A 15851-nucleotide genomic window follows, 5' to 3' on the forward strand; every position below is an offset into this window, starting at 1 on the left:
ATAAATGTACATCTTCTGGGCCAAAAATAAGCCAATTAAAGGGGAAAAAGACAAACACTAGATAAGGGGACCTATTTACTAATAACATGGAACAGGATTAGTAGTCTTAGTATTTAACAAGGTTGTAACATTCAGTAAGCAAAACCCCAGTAGGTAAATGTGAAAGAGTCTTCTATCAGATAAATTCAAAAACAGTTTGAAACGATTATAAATGGCTGGCAAACATTTGGGGAAAAAATGCCCAGCCCTACTAATTCAAAGAAACGCAAACAGAAGCAGCAATGAAATTACACTTACATCTATCAGACTAGCAAAGAAAAATGAAACTACCCATGATGGTGCTGATGGGAGAAAATGGCCTATTGGAAAGCAACTTGGAAATACCTAAATTATTTAACCAAGTAATTCCTTCTCTGGAAATGTCTACCTAACTAAGCGTTGAATCCGAAAAAATGTTTCACACAGCATAATTTAAAACAGCAAGATGGGATTTCCTTGATGGTCCAGTGGTTAAAACTCTACGCTTTCATTGTGGGAGGCATGGGTTCGATTCCATATGCTATGTGGTGTTGCCAAAAATAAATAAAATAGCAAGAAATAAAATGTCCTGACAAAGAGGACTCATTCATTCATTTAGTCATTGAAATATTTGAGTTCCTACTATATGATCATTTCCAGAGATTGCTAAACAATGCCTAGCTTTTCTAGATTACTCCTTTTAAAAAGTGTGTAGGATTTGTGTAAATAAATCGATATATGCTATTATACATAACTTGCTTGAAAATGTTTATGCTGTCATTGGAAAGCTATACACGGGACGCATTGCAGAGATTGCCTTTGGAAAAGCAGTTGGGTGAGGGGTAGGAGGCTAAACTACTTTTCACCGTACTCTCCTGTACCATCTTGAATATTTTCAATACGTCCATGGATTTTGTCAACGTTTTGAAAGTGCATGCTGTGTAGCTAATCTTATTTTTCATAGGGATGTCTTGAGCTGTTTCCAAGAGATTTCTTGGGTGTCTCATCTTCTTGAATGTGAAAGGCTCTTCAAGGGAGAGGACTGTGTTTTCTTTCTCTCTATTCTCCTACAGTGCATAGCATGGTTGGAGTACATAATGGGAGCTCAAAAATACCTGTTGAGCAGAAAATAATTTGGTGCTCAAAGACCCTGGGAGAAGAAGTTAAAATCAATCACTCTGGGATTACATGGTGGTCCCGTGATTAAGAATCTGTCTGCCAATGTAGAAAACACAGGTTTAATCCCTGGTCCAGGAAAATCCCACATGCCGAGGGGCAACTAAGCCTGTATACCACGACTGCTGAGCCTGTATACCACGACTGCTGAGCCGGTATACCACGACTGCTGAGCCCTTGAGCCCTAGAGCCTGTGCTCCACAACAAGAGAAGCCATTGCAATAAGAAGTCTATGTACGCCAACTAAAGTGTAGCCCCTGCTCCCTGCAACCAGAGAAAGCCTGCGCACAGCCCCCAAGACCCAGTGCAGCCAGAAATAAATAAGTTAGTTGGATGGCATCACTGACGCTATGGACATGAGTTTGAGCAAGCTCCAGGAGATAGTGAAAGACAGGGAAGCCTGGCATGCTGCAGTCCATGAGGTCACAAAGAGTCAGACACGATAGAGCCACTGAACAACAAAAAATTTTTTTAAATGGCTAACATGATATTTTTTTAAAAGACCAGTCACTGGGTATTATTTTAATGCTGACTTGTATGTTTTAAGATGTATCTGTTAAGCCACACTTTGCTAATCTGCCAATAAGAAAAAATAATTGATGAAATTCTTTGATGAAACTCTATATGGAGAAATGGAAAATGCCCCCCCCTTTTTTTTAAGGGGAAATTTAGCTCATAGCATCTGGATTGGGAAAGGAAGGCTTCATGTTGCGGTGGAGCACAGGATCTGGGCATGCAGGTTTCCGTAGCTGCAGCACTGCGGCTCAGTAGTTGCGGTGCACAGGCTTTGTTGTTCCGCAGCATATGGGATCTTCCCCGACTGGGGATCTAACAGGGGTCCCCTGCGTTGCAAGGCGGATTTGCAACCACCAGAGCACAAGGGAAGCCCTGCAAAATGCGTTTTTAAGGCCCACGTAGCTATCTGTAATCCTAATAGCTGAATTAAAGACCTCTCAATATCAAATAAGGAAACATATAATCTCAAGGTTTTAATTATTACAAAAACAAAACATTTTAATATACGGTCAATTTTGAGCATCTGTAAGAGATTACATTTGTTTTAATATACTTTGGGCGGTGTTTGTAATCTATAGCAATCCCTTTATCGTCAGTTTTGTTTTCTTTTTCCTTTATTCTCCTGTATATGAGACATAGGGAACAGAGTGAAAGTGAAGGTCACTCAGTTGTGTCGGACTCCTTGTGACGCCATGGACTATACAGCCCATGGAATTCTCCAGGCCAGAACACTGAAGGGGGTAGCCTTTTGCTTCTCCAGGGGATCATCCCAACCCAGGGATCAAACCCAGGTCTCCCGAATTGCAGGCAGATTCTTTATCAGCTGAGCCACAAGGGATGCCCAGGGAACAGAGTAGTTAAGGGTAATACATTGCATTCACCAGCGAATTTATCTCTTTTCTACAGTTTCATGAATGAATGACAACACCATTGGAAATTGGCACCTGACTTAGTATATTGAAGTAATTCCCTTCACTACCCCACCCCACCCCCATATACTTTCAAAATATCATTGGCAGCTGAGGAAATTCACTGGCAAACTACCACAAGGAAGTGTATTTCACTAAATGAGGTTCCTGAAATGCAGCTTTTGTTTCTTGTTTCCTTTTGCTCTGCCAGCAACTCCAGATTATGAGAAAATGCACTGTCTGCATTGCATAGCATAAGACAGTTCAGGACTGTTCCACAAGGTATGACTACTATTTGATACAAAGTGGGGCTGCGGCGGGGGGCAGGGAGGGAGCCTGAGGAAGAGAAGGAGAGAATGAAGGAAATTTTGAACAAAGGATCTGCTTTTGTTTCTGAAATTCACAGAATCACTCTGATGAGTGAAGTACAAAACACAAAATCGGAGGCAGAGGTGCCTGCTAATAAGATCTATTAGCAGGAGAAGGAGGAAGACCAAACTCCTTGAAAAATAGTGAGCCAAGTTCTCCCAGCTAGTGGAAGGGGACTTTGCTGCACAACTGCTCAATGAAAGGAAACCCACAGACTTCCTGCATGGTGGGAAATCTGAAATTTTGATGAAACTGAAGAATGAAGATTGAGATATTGGCAACAGTGGTCTATGAATCTAGATCCCAGTGCACCAACGGACAGATCACACGTTGTCAATCGCTAGCCTGAGGCCAGAAATCCAGAAAGGCAGCCCAGTAAAATGGAAAGGATGTGCCTTGTCATGGGGAGAGGGAACAGGGCGGCTTCCCTTGGTAAGAAGAAAGAGGAGGAAGAGGGGACAGAGGCAGCGCAAAGGAGGAAGAGAAAAGAAAAAGGAGACAAGGTGAAGAAATTCAGAGAATAAGGGAGAAGGAGAGAAGGAAGAAGAAGAGGCAGGAGCTAACACTTAGAGCTGTCATCTCAGAGGAGGGATAAATTAGGAGCATGGGATTAACATAAACGTTACCCAGTCAAATCCCATACGGCTTATTATGTGAAAGGCCAATAATTGAGAGACAAGTTGTTGGGGCATGGAATAACAACTTTATTCGGAAAGCCAGCAAACGAGATGATGATGAGCTAGTGCCCCCGCAAAGAACCATCTTGCCTGAGTTAGAATTCAGGCTTCTTTTATAATAAAAAGGGAGGGGTAAAGTCAAACACTTCCTGGTTCCTATCAGCCTTCACAGGGGATGTGCTAATTTCTTCTCCTGCAGCCACAACCGGTGGGCCTAGTCAGGATGTTTCCTGTGAGCTAAACAAAGGTGTTTAGCTTAATGCTTATTACCTGGGAGGCAGGGTTTCCAGAGATGGGCCATTATGTATAATTTAAGCTTCTAGGCAACATCCCTTTGGTGATTAACTTGTAATACAATCCAAAAGTGTGAATTACATTCACACTGCTGCTGCTGCTGCTGCTGCTGCTACGTCACTTCAGTCATGTCCAACTCTACGCGACCCCAGAAATGGCAGCCCCACCAGGCTCCCTTGTCTCTGGGATTCTCCAGGCAAGAACACTGGAGTGGGTTGCCATTTCCTTCTCGAATGCATGAAAGTGAAAAGTGAAAGTGAAGTCAGTCGCGTCTGACTCTTAGTGACCCCATGGACTGCAGCCTACCAGGCTCCTCCGTCTATGGGATTTTCCAGGCGAGAATACTGGAATGGGTTGCCATTGCCTTCTCCGACATTCACACTACTATACACAAAATAGATAAACAACAAGGACCTACTGTGTAGCACGGGGAACTATACTCAATACTTTTATGTATTTTTTAATTAAAGGATAATTGCTTTACAGAATTTTGTTGTTTTCTGTCAAACTTCAACATGAATCAGGCCTAGGTATTCTACTCAATATTTTCTAATAACCTATAAGGGAAAAGAATCTGAAAAGGTTTATACCTATCTATCCTCTCTCTTTCTCTACATATGGCAACCCACTCCAGTGTTCTTGCGTGGAGAATCCCAGGGACAGGGGAGCCTTGTGGGCTTCCATTTATGGGGTCACACAGAGTCGGATACGACTGAAGCAACTTAGCAGCAGCAGCAGCAGCATCCTCTCTCTCTCTCTATATATATATATATATATATCTGAATCACTTTGCTGTTATAGCTGAAACTAACATAACATTGTAAATTAACTATATTTCAATTAAAAAATATATATAGCTATCATTTCATTTCTTCTTCTCTGCAATCCCAAGGAAGTAGTAATTCATCCCCATTTTGTAATGATGGAGGCACGAGGCTGTGCAGTTGTGAAGGGTTACAGCCGGACTAGAACCTGACTGCAATAACCCCCTTTTCCCTGCTGCATATGGAAATGTTCAACAGTCAGCAAACAGGACATCTTTTGGCTGTGGTTAGGTCACCTAGTGTCAGCGTGTACAGGAAATCCGCAGGTGGGACATTCCTTGTGGAAATGTTGTTGTAACATGAAGTTAAATTTCACTGTAGGGAAAGAAGCAATGAAGGAAACGGAAAGGCTTTTACTCCTTTACATCAATTCTGAACACACAGAAAGGGAAATTACAACCAGTTACAGTGACATACTAAAAGAGCTGGCCTTTTAAAAACACACACACATGCATAAAAACTAGATTAGTTTGTCTTGGAACTGAAAAGCTGGAAAGTGACACAGTGTGCTGTGATACAAAAATTAGACTGTAGAGACTTGCTGGTGTTTTAAATCATCACCTCCCCATCCCCCACCCCCTCCCCCGACAAGGAGGAATGGTAACACACTGTGTTTACTACTACAGAGGCGAACTGAAAACACTTACCTTGGAATTTTGTACTCTGATTTTCTCAAAACATCACATATCCCTTAAAATGGATGAACTGGCTTCATGTGGTCCTGTCTGAAAGCAGAGGTCTGTGGGTTGAGCTTTTCATTTCCTTTTCTGTTTGACTGTACCATGGGGCATGTGGGATCTTAAGTTTCTGGACCAAGGATGAACCCACACCTTCTTCACGGGAAGCACCACTGGACCCCCAGGGACATCCCAAGTTGACCATCTTAACCATTATAACATGTACAGTTCACACCATCCACCTTCAGAACATCTTGCCAAAATGAAACTCTGTACCTATTAAAAAATAGCGCCCTTTCCCCGCCAGTCCCTAGCAACCACCACCCTACTTTCTAACTTTATGAATTTGACTAATCTAGATGCCTCATGTAAAGTGGAATTAAACAGCATTTGTCCCTCTGTGACTATTCCACCACGCATAATCTCCTCAAGGTCCATCATGTGTCAAACCATTCCTTTTTAAGGCTGAATAATACTCCATTGTATGTATAGACCACATTGCGTTTATCCATTCAGCCACTGATGGATAATTGAGATGATCCCTCTTTTTTTTTTTTTTTGGCTATCCAGTTGATTTTTTAAGTCTTGCATTTGAATCAAAATTTTGAAGAAAGTTTCAAAGTATTTTTCCATAGATGATCTGGCTTTATTCTATCATCATTGTAGTTATGGATACATTCATAGGGTATTGTTTTACAAGTTTTGAAAGGGAAGTCAATCACAAAGGTAGAAAATAGCTACACAAAACATCCCACTGCAAGCAGTCCATGGAGAGGCCTTATCAAAGTCACACAGGGTAAAGAGGCTCCCAGTACTCCTCTCTGGGGCCATCCTGGGTGTTGGGGTGCCCTTGGCACACTGGAGAATTCCAATGCCAGGTTGGAGCAGGCAGGAGAAAAAAGGGCTTACCTTAGACCCTGGCATTTGTAATCTGCTGCCCTGCCACTTGATCACAGACGAAAATATAACCGTGGTGGCTCAGGGGTAAGGAATCCACCTATAATGCAGGAGACATACGAGACGCAGGTTTGATCCTTGGGTTGGGAAGATCAACTGGAGAAGAAAATGGCAGTATTCTTCCCTGGAATATCCCATGGACAGAGGAGCCTGGCGGGCTACAGTCCATGGTGTTGCAAAGAGTTGGGCACAACTGAACAACTAACACTTCCACCTCCATTGCTGTAATATTAATGAGATCAGAACACAAAAAAGAGCAGTGTTAAACCTGACATTTGTAGATTGCAGGATTCGGGAGATTTTTCATCTTTTATCCCCTTCAGAGGGAAGCATCCACAGAGTTAGTGCTTAGAGAAAGCAGCTGAAGTGTATGATGAGTATGTGATGAGATCATTCAGTCATTCAGCAAACATTTTAAAGGACGTGGTAGTTTTTTGCACTTTCACATGGCTCTCTGTCTTTGACTTTGCAAGAACCCTCTGCAGCCGGTCTGTTTAGTCACATGTTATGAGGTTTGTACCAGGCAAGATGCTGGGAGCAGCAGAGCATGGGGTCTCTGCAGGCAAACTGACTCCCCCATCACCAGCTGGGCCACCTGCAGAGTGACTTCACCAATTTGAGTCTCAAGCTTCCATATTTCTAAAATGAAGCCAATGATAAAGTCCATCTTCTAGGGCTGATACAAGAATGGGATGAGATAAAGCGCATAAGGCATTTTGCCCAATGCCTGGCAGACAGCTGCACAAATTCACCATTATTACATATGTGCATTCATCTCTGCTTACCTACACAACATACATTTATGCCCCATGAGGTATATATTCTTTGCTGTTTAGTTGCTAAGTTGTGCTCGTCTCTTTGCAACCCCATGGACTGTAGCCCGCCAGGCTCCTCTCTCCATGGGATTTCCCAGGCGAGAATACTGGAGTGGGCTGCCGTTTCCTTCTCCAGGGGATCTTCCCAGCCCAGGGATTGAACCTGTGTCTCCTGTGTCTCCTGCATTGGTGGAGGGATTCTTTACCACCGTGCCACTTCCGTTGCTGCTGTTCAGTCTCTAAGTCATGTCCAACTCTTTCCAACCCCATGAGCCACCTGGGAGGCTCCAGACAAGGCAGTGCATGTTTCCAGTTCTGAAGTTTTAAAAGGAAATGAATTGAATATTTAATTTTAAAAAGCTGCAGAAATCAGTGACTTGGAGAGATGCAAGCGTGTATTGTACGGAAAGCAAATCCAGCAAAATGTGAACTGCAGAATCTAAGTGGCAGATAGATGTGTGTTCACTGCATAATTCTTTCAATGAGTCCTTATGTTTGGAAATTTTCACAATGAAATAGTGGTGGGGGGCAATCAATGGCTTTCTGTTGGTCACTTTTAACTAACTTTGGTTGTGACAAGGGTTAGGGCAGTAGACTAGATATTATATCGACCAGACTTGCTATTCCTCTTCTGTGCTGGCCGAATGCATTTTGGGGTGGGGGTGGCGTTTCTCAGGGATGGCATCTGAGGGGCTCACCCAAGGCTGGCAGTCAAGCAAGGCATCTTCAAACAAAACCAAGCAGAAGCAGACATCATCTGTCAGCTTTTCTAGGAGGAACCACCAGCCTTACCCAAAGCTCTGATTGCAGCAGAGAGAATATGGGCACTGAACTGAATCCAGAGACACCACCATAGTTAGGGAAGACCCCATCCTGTTGTTCCGTCGTCTGGACCCTGAATCATAAGCAGCGCCTCCAGCTGCGTGGGTCATAGAATCAGCTCAGTCCTCGGGTCTGCAGGTCCTGCTGGAAAAGATGGCAGTGGCATGCTGGCCAGACATAGCTGGGAAAAGTTGTGGCATGTTTTCATTGCTGCTGCTGCCAGATTTCAGAGATCAGTTGAGCTGCCATCTGGATGGTTTTTTCCGTGCAATGCCTCCTTGTAGCCGTATGAATTCTCTTCTGACTACAACCCGAGGGAGGAAACTCCAGCAGTTCTGTGTGCCTTGTTGCCTGGGGGAGGGAGTGCCATCAGCTCCCCTCCTGCCCTCTCTCTCTCCCTAAAGATCTCAGAGGGGCCCACATGGCCTGGCAACAAAAGCACAAGCAGATTCACCGTGCTGGCTAGTCGGAGCTTGATTAGAAGCAACCTAAAGGCTTTCATGGTTAGACAGCATCACCAATTCAATACACATGAATTTGAGCAAACTCCAGGAGACAGTAGAGGACAGAGGAGCCTGGTGTTTTGCAGTCCAGGGGGTTGCAAAGAGTTGGACACAACTTAGTGCCTGAACAACAACAACAAACGCTCTCATAGGGGACGGGTTGGATAAATTATGACTCAGCCCTACAACATAAATCCATGCAGTTTTTTCAAAGAAGCAAAGGCGTGCTTTGGGCATTGACAAGGAATACTTTCCAAGCTACACTGAGCATTAGAAATAAAAATAAAAGGATACAGAACAGTAGGTATAGTATATGCAGTTAAAAACATATACCTCCACGAATGAACTGATGGCTGTCTGTACACACTGCTATATTTAAAATAGATAATCAACAAGGACCTGCTGTAGAGCACATGGCAGCCTGGATGGGAGGGGAGTTTAAGGGAGAATGGATTCATGCATATGATGGCTGAGTCCCATTGCTGTTCAACTAAAACTATCACAACATTGTTAATCGGCTATCAGTTCAGTTCAGTTCAGTTCAGTTCAGTCGCTCAGTCATGTCCGACTCTTTGTGACCCCATGAATCGCAGCACGCCAGGCCTCCCTGTCCATCACCAGCTCCCGGAGTTCACTCAGACTCACGTCTATCGTGTCAGTGATGCCATCCAGCCATCTCATCCTCGGTCGTCCCCTTCTCCTCCTGCCCCCAATCCCTCCCAGCATCAGAGTCTTTTCCAATGAGTCAGCTCTTCACTTGAGGTGGCCAAAGTACTGGAGTTTCAGCTTTAGCATCATTCCTTCCACAGAAATCCCAGGGTTGATCTCCTTCAGAATGGACTGGTTGGATCTCCTGGCAGTCCAAGGGACTCTCAAGAGTCTTCTCCAATACCACAGTTCAAAAGCATCAATTCTTCAGCGCTCAGCCTTCTTCACAGTCCAACTCTCACATCCATACATGACTACTGGAAAAACCATAGCCTTGACTAGACGGACCTTAGTCGGCAAAGTAATGTCTCTGCGCTTGAATATGCTATCTAGGTTGGTCATAACTGTTCTTCCAAGGAGTAAGCATCTTTTAATTTGATGGCTGCAATCACCATCTGGAGTGATTTTGGAGCCCCAAAAAATAAAGTCTGACACTGTTTCTACTGTTTCTCCATCTATTTCCCATGGAGTCATGGGACTGGATGCCACGATCTTCGTTTTCTGAATGTTGAAAAGTTTAAGCCAACTTTTTCACTCTCCTCTTTCACTTTCATCAAGAGGCTTTTTAGTTTCTCTTCACTTTCTGCCATAAGGGTGGTGTCATCTGCATATCTGAGGTTATTGATATTTCTCCCGGCAATCTTGATTCCAGCTTGTGCTTCTTCCAGCCTAGCGTTTCTTATGATGTACTCTGCATAGAAGTTAAATAAGCAGGGTGACAATATACAGCCTTGACGTACTCCTTTTCCTATTTGGAACCAGTCTGTTGTTCCATGTCCAATTCTAACTGTTGCTTCCTGGCCTGCATACAGATTTCTCAAGAGGCAGGTTAGGTGGTCTGGGATTCCCATCTCTTTCAAAATTTTCCACAGTTTATTGTGACCCACACAGTCAAAGGCTTTGGCAGCGGATATTGGCAATTTGATCTCTGGTTCCTCTGCCTTTTCTAAAACAAGCTTGAACATCAGGAAGTTCACGGTTCACATATTGCTGAAGTCTAGCTTGGAGAATTTTGAACATTACTTTACTAGCGTGTGAGATGAGTGCAATTGTGTGGTAGTTTGAGCATTCTTTGGCATTGCCTTTCTTTGGGATTGGAATGAAAATTGACATTTTCCAGTTCTGTGGCCACTGCTGAGTTTTCCCAATTTGCTGGCATATTGAGTGCAGCACTTTCACAGCATCATCTTTCTGGATTTGAAATAGCTCTACTGGAATTCCATCACCTCCACTAGCTTTGTTCGTAGTGATGCTTTACCCCAATACAAAACAAAAAGTTTAGTTTATATATATATATATATATATATAGTTATATAGTTATATATGCCAGAATATCTTTGGCTGGAAGGACAAGAAAGATTGGCATAGTGTTTAAGGACAGGGGCAGGGTTAAAATGAAGAATCATATTCATTACTTACAATATGCTTTCTGTGTTGACTTCTTATTATGTGTATATTTTCTATTAAAAAGAAAACTTACCTAGAAAAAGTAGAAACAAAAGTAGACTCTCAAGGCAACAGAACGATAGTATTCAGTCTGCTCAAGCTCCCTTTTCTTCTGTGAATCCCAGGCAATGAATTCAACATTGGGTCTGGAGGGGGAGAGACCAGGTTCCATCACAGTGAAGACCTACAGGGGAGACCCCAGGAGCATGCAGCCTAACAATTCTGGGTCCCCCACCCCCACCCCATCTGTGCCCCAGGGCAGGCTCCCTTGGGCATTTGTAGCTCTTCTGATTCCCATGCAACTGGCCTGGTGAGAGAAGAGGAAGAGAAAGAAGGGCAAACCAGCCAGGCTGGAATTTGGAGTGGAAGGTGTGGTCATGTCAGATCACCGAAGGCGTTTCACGCCTTTGGCGAGATTCCCAGGGGTAAGCAACTCTCACTCCCGAGGGCTCTGACTCCCGGGGACACATTAACCCAGACTTGGATGACAAGCTTCCTGGGCATCCCATCCTGGCTCTGCCACTGACTGGCTGTGGGACTTGGGACATGATAAATTTTTTGAGGCTCAGTGTTTTCATTCAAAAAGTAGGAGGGGGACCTCCCTGGTGGTCCAGTGACTGAGACTGTGTGCTCCTAATTCAGGAGACCCAGGTTCATTCCCTGGTGAAGGAACTAGATCCTACATGCTGCAACCAAAACCCAGTGCAGCCAAATAAATAAATAAATAAAGTTTGGGTTTTTTTTTTTTTTTTAAGTGGAGGGAGTATGAGGATGTGGAGAGAAAAATGCAAATCATGATATCATAGAGTCATTGTTAAAATTAAACTTTCCTAAAAAAAAAAAAAGCTTTCTATAAATGCTGTCTAGCTGAGGAACACCATATCCTCTGGAGCCAGACGGCTGGGGTTTAAATCACAGCTATACTGGCCAACAAATAGATAGATAGATAGATAGACAGATAGGTAGGTAGGTAGATAGATAGATAGATAAACCAACTTGGGACTTCCCTGATAGTCCAGGGGTTAAGATTCTATGTTTCCCTTACAGGGGACACAGGTTCGAGCCCTGATCAGGGAACTAAGATCTTGCATGCTTTGTGGTGTACCCTAAATATATAAATCGTAGCTGTGCCATTTTCCAGTTTTGTGACTTTAGGAAAATTATTTCATCTCTTTACCTCAGTTTACTCATCTGTAAAATGGGAGGAATGATAGCACCTATATATAGCATAAGGTTTTTCTGAGATATATACATACATACATACAAATAAGCTAACACTTGTAAAATGCTTAGTATAGTGCCTGCTGTAAAGTTATTTTTAAGCTAGAAAGTGTCTTAACCCAACCTTTTATTTTTAATAATGAGGAACTGTGGGCCAAAGAGGAACTGGCCCAAGAGGGGACCCTTGATTAGTGACGAACCCAGGAGTAAAACTCAATCTCCCAGCTCCCAGACTAGAATATTTTACACTGTTAACTTTAGGCCAAAAAATTTTCTTACATTCGGGTATAAAATTAGAAAGAAGTGAGGAGAATTTTTTTTTTAATAATTGTATTTGCCTATTTTTGGCTGTGCAGAGTCTTCATTGCTGTGTGGGGATCTCTCTAGTCGTGGCGAGCAGGGGCTACTCTCTTGCTGCAAAGTGCAGGCTGTAGAGTGTTTGGGCTTCAGCAGCTGCAGCATGTGGGCTCAGCACTCCGGCTCTAGAACACAGCCTCAATAGTTGTGCACAGGGTTAGTTGCTCCATGGCACATGGGATCTTCCTGGACCTGAGGATCGAATCCAAGTCTCCGGCATTTACAGGCAGATTCCTTACTGCTGAGCCACGAGGGAAGCCTGAAAAATCTGTTTTAGATCAGGTAAAAGGATATTGGGTCCAAATTCAGTGTGTGACACCAGCCAAGTTTTTGGGCTCTCTGAACTTCCTCTTCCTTTGGAACAGGCTCAAAATAATAACATGAACCTCATAGAGGTGTTGTGGTAAGTGAGCGTCTACATGTGAAATGTCTGGCACATAGCATTTCTCAAAAAAAATATTAATACCAAGTAACAACAGATGATGGTGTTGTTAGGCCAGGAGCCCCACACCTGTGACCAGATGGCTTTTATTCCTCATTCTTCCGGGGGTATGCAAACAAGACAAATGCTTAACCTCTTAAGTTAGCTTAAGATGACTCTTAACCTTAGAGATTCATTGTGGTAGCAATCATTGTTAAAACTCTATGACACGTGACTATGAAACAGCATAGTAAATGAGGATGGTTTCTAAGCTGGGTAATAATATTTCTGATCAAAAGTAGCTGTGGCATCTTCAGGAAAATACAAATTAACATCACAGCGAGCAACAACCTCACATCCACTAGGATGACTTTGATGATAAATGTGTGTGTGTGTGTGTGTGTGTGTGTGTGTGTGTGCGTGCGCGCGCGTGCATGGTCAGTTGCGTCTGACTTTTTGTGACCCCATGGAGTATACCCCGCCAGGCTCCTCTATCCAAGGGATTTCCCAGGCAAGAGTACTGGAGTGGGTTGCCATATCCTACTGTGGCGGGGTTGGGGGGGGGCGTGTTGGCATGGGGGGGGGCGCGGGTCTTCCCTACCCAGGGATCAGACTCACATCTCTCGAATTTCTTGCACTGGCAGGCAGATTCCTTACCTCTGTGCCACCTGGAACCATCATATACTTCTGGTAGGAGTGCAGAATGCTAAAATTATATTGGAAAACATTTTGGTAGTTTCTTACAAAGTTAATCATAATCTTACATGTTGGTTACCTATTACTGTGTAGCAAGTTACCCCGAAATTTAGTGGCTTGAAATAGCATTAAATTTAAAGAAAATTCTCATGGTTTCTGTGGGTCAGAGATTGAGACAGGGAGCAACTGGCACCACGATGTCTGGGCACAGCTGGAAGACTGAAGGCTGGGGCAGGAGCCCCTGGGGACTGGGAGATGAGGTTGGTGTTGGCTGGGGGCTTCTCTGTGGCTTCCACTTCTGCACAACACTGTCTGGGTTCCCAAGGAAAGCCTCCAGAGAGAGAGGGCGGAAGAGAGAGCCAAAGGGAGGATCCTGAAAACAGGGGTCCTACCTTATGAACCTTTTTATTTTTCTACATTATGCATTTTATACCCTTACAACAGCTTCAATCTGATAAGCAATCTTATAATATAACAAGTGAATTTTTCAAAATGCGTGTGTTAGCCTGCTGCTGCTGCTGCTAAACTGCTTCAATCGTGTCCGACTCTGCGCGACCCCATAGACGGCAGCCCACCAGGCTCCCCCGTCCCTGGGATTCTCCAGGCAAGAACACTGGAGTGGGTTGCCATTTCGTTCTCCAATGCATGAAAGTGAAAAGTGAAAGTGAAGTCACTGAGTCGTGTCCAACTCTCAGCGACCCCGTGGACTACAGCCTACCAGGCTCCTCCGTGTGTTAGCCTATGGGATGGTTAATTTTATGTATCAACTTGGCTAGGCTACAGTGTCCGGATATGGGGTCAGACATTATTCTGGATGGTTCTGTGAGGATAGTTTTGGGTGAGATTAACATTTAAATCGGTGAACTTTGAGTAAAGCAGATTGTCCTATTACTGTGAATGGGCCTCACCCAATCAGTTGAAGGCCTGAACAGAACAAAGGTGGACCTGCCCTGAACAAGAGGGAATTCTGCCAGCTGACGCGTTTTAACTGCAACACTGGCTCTTCCTGGGTGCCCGGCCTGTCATTTCACCCTGCAGATTTTGAACTTGACCTCCATGGAGAAGAAAATGGCAGCCCACTCCAGTACTCTTGCCCGGAAAATCCCATGGACGGAGGAGCCTGGTCGGCTACAGTCCATGGGGTCGCAAAGAGTCCATGCCAGTTCCCAATCAATCAGTCTCTTGTGCGCGGGCAGTGGCGGCGGCCCAAGATGACGGAGCTGCAGTTGGACCCGGCGACGGCGGGCCGCCGCGCAGCTGCTGGAGCCAGGTCCCGGGCCACCGGGTCAGGCGGCGGTGGTCGGCCCGCAGGGTCCGGCTGAACGTGGGCAGCACCTTACTCTGTGACCACCAGGCAGACCCTAGGCCTGGAGCCCAGGTCTTTTCCCCCGTCACGGGAAGCTCATAGGAAGCTCATCGTTAGGAAGGAGTTGGCAAAAAAGGCGGCTGGAGGAAGCGGAGTTTTATAACAGTGCATCTCTCTTGTGACTGGTTTCAAAGAGGGGATACCAACAAGGAAAACTGAGCTTCCCAGGGCCCGGCGAAGCATGTGTACAGAGTCCTGCAATGCCAAGAGGAGGCACTCAGGCAGATGGTGTCCACTATGTCCGACGGTTGGAAATTCCAACAGCTAATCAGCATGCTGCTGCTGCTGCTAAGTCGCTTCAGTCGTGTCTGACTCTGCGCGACCCCATAGACTGCAGCCCACCAGGCTCCCCCGCCCCTGGGATTCTCCAGGCAAGAACACTGGAGTGGGTTGCCATTTCCTTCTCCAAAGCATGAAAGCGAAAAGTGAAAGTGAAGTCGCTCAGTCGTCTCTGACTCTTAGTGACCCCATGGACTGCAGCCTACCTGGCTCCTCCGTCCATGGGATTTTCCAGGCAAGAGTACTGGAGTGGGGTGCCATTGCCTTATGGGAACGAGGATCAGGCAGAATTCCTCTGTGTTGTCTCCAGAGAACTAAATAATTCGACCAACGGCATTGTCATCCAACCGAGGGAGAAGGCGAAGGTTCTCAGGACAGAGGATCTCGGATGTAAACTCCGGAGTCCTCAGTGACGTGAGCGCGACCCACCCGAGCACCTCTGTGAAGTTCAGTCTCACTCCTGTACAGTAACTGAGCGTCTGCAAAGCCACGCTGAGCCTGGCCCCCCCAGTGGAGAAGTGTTCTGGTCAAAACCAAAGGAACCCCACCCTCAGCCACAGGAACCCGAAGACAGATGCTGCTTCCGTCTACACAATACCTTTTTAAGAAACTTGCTTTTGTTTTCTTAGCCAGTGTTGTAAGGTATCTTTACAAGAGCGGCTGGGCTGGGTTCCTAGATGGAGTTTATCTAGGGATGGGGGTAGGGGAAGAGGAAGGCCTAGGTGCTTAGAGAGGCTATACTTCTGGGAAGGCTGAGCACACGTCAGAGGGTTGTCCTGAGCTGTGCCACGTTTTCACCTG

General features: G+C 44.9%; 1 pseudogene; it reads left to right on the plus strand.

Annotated features, from left to right (window-relative positions):
- The window catches only part of LOC138095461 (BTB/POZ domain-containing protein KCTD2-like), a 40792-nt pseudogene extending 25329 nt beyond the window's left edge, over nucleotides 1–15463 (plus strand).
- The last annotated feature ends 388 nt before the right edge of the window (nucleotides 15464–15851 follow it).

This window comes from Capricornis sumatraensis, chromosome 19 (assembly GCF_032405125.1).
Source record: "Capricornis sumatraensis isolate serow.1 chromosome 19, serow.2, whole genome shotgun sequence".
Lineage (NCBI taxonomy): Eukaryota > Metazoa > Chordata > Mammalia > Artiodactyla > Bovidae > Capricornis > Capricornis sumatraensis.